We start from the raw sequence: 1,887 nt of genomic DNA, 5'->3' as shown, positions 1-1,887 counted from the left end.
CAAGCCTAATTGTTAAAGACCGGGCCTAGGTGAAGGGGCAGGTCAATTCTAGAGTCTCCACAGCTGTGAATCATAACATCTGAAGGAGTTGCAAAGCAGCTTTTACTGACACAGATGTTGCTTGTGGATGGGAATGAAATAAATTGGAGGCAGAGGGAAGAGGAGAGAGGTCAGACAACGCAAAAGCCTCTCAGTCTCCTTGTATCATTGTCATCCTCTCACATGAAGAGGTCATTCTGCTGCTCTGAGTTGGATCCCCAGTAGCCACTGGCAGGAAGCTCCCATATCACAACACCCAATCCATTGTTTCCCCTCTTCTGTATATTTGTAAAGGTGTTTCTCCAGGCCTGAGATGTCCTTCCTCTTTAGCTCCACCATGTAACCTCATTATACTCCTTCAAGGACAGGCTTAATTTTCACCTCCTCCATAAAGCCTATGAGCCAGGAAGATTTAGTTTGCCTGGAAGGTCCCGACTCTCAAAATGCAAATAACCTAAGGCTTAACTAATTCAAGAAATATGATGTTTTCCCTTTGATGCTGTGACAGTTTCCTGGGTCTTTTCCCCTCGTTTCTTATTAGGGAATTAAGAGAATACACTCATTTCAATGGTCCAGATTACTCTACTGTCTCCTCCTGGTGATAGGGTACCAGTAATAGTCCCATTAGTGCCATCAACTCTTTATTCTAAAACTCTGTATGAACTTGTTAATCATTGAGCATAGACTTTTGAGGTCATGGGATTTATTACTGACTCCTTTGTTCAATGTAGTCTTCTATGATTTTCTGGGTCATCTCGGCTGCAATTCTTCTTTATCTGTGTCTCCTGTCTATAGCAACAGTTCTCAAAGTGTGGTCTGGGGACCCCTGGAAGTCCCTAAAACTTGTCTGTGAGGTCAAAACTACTTTTGTGATACATTAATGCATTTTAATATTTAATGCAGCTGATATCTATAATTGTAAAAACATAAATAAAAGCTCTTTGGGAATCTCCTATAATTTTTAAGAGTGTTAAAGAACCACTGGTCTATATCCCAGATTCTTAAATTGTGGTCTAAGACCACATGGGGTCTCAAAACTGAATATGAAGGTCGTGAGATTATGCTTTATTATGTAAATGTTTAATTTGTATACCTATTTTATATTCCTATATATCTGAGGTTGCATAAAAATTTCTTGGATGAAAATGGGTTGTGAGTGGAAAATTTTTTTTCCCCCTGAGGCTGGGGTTAAGTGACTTGCCCAGGGTCACACAGCTAGAAAGTGTTAAGTGTCTGAGGAATAAAATTAAGAAGCTATGTTTTATAGTATCTACTTAAGAAAGAGGGAGAGGGAGAGGTTATATTTTATAAAATCTAATTGACAGAGAAGGAGGGAGGGGGGAGGAGAAGTAGGGGAAAGGGGAGAGGGAGAGGGACACATACAGAAACAAACAGACAGAGAAACACAAAGATAGAGATAGAGACAGAGATAGATGGATGATAGATCTAAATGCAAGCTTCAGCTTTCCTTTTCCTTTTAAACAACATTGAAGAAATACAACCTGCATCTCTATATTCTTCAGTTTCTTGCCAAGAATCATTTGCAATTTGAAATCTAAAAGTGTCATTTGTGTCCATGGGAATCACCAGAACCAGAATACCCATTTTGGTAAGTTCTGGGAATTTCCATGTTATATTCCATGTTATATCTTGTATATATATGTCCCAAGAAGGCAACAGATCTGGTTGTGGATGGGAATGACATAGGTTGACATAGCACCTAGGAGCAGTGAATCACCAAGTACCACAACGTTGCTACAAGTTGCATTATACATGTGCTAGAATGTGGAGGCAGGGGCTGCTGCGTTTTTTTTACTCTGTATCCTATCCCTGTGCTGGGAGCATAGT

Source organism: Sminthopsis crassicaudata, chromosome 5, assembly GCF_048593235.1.
Source record: "Sminthopsis crassicaudata isolate SCR6 chromosome 5, ASM4859323v1, whole genome shotgun sequence".
Classification (NCBI taxonomy): Eukaryota; Metazoa; Chordata; class Mammalia; order Dasyuromorphia; family Dasyuridae; genus Sminthopsis; species Sminthopsis crassicaudata.
This window is presented reverse-complemented; position numbering follows the sequence as displayed.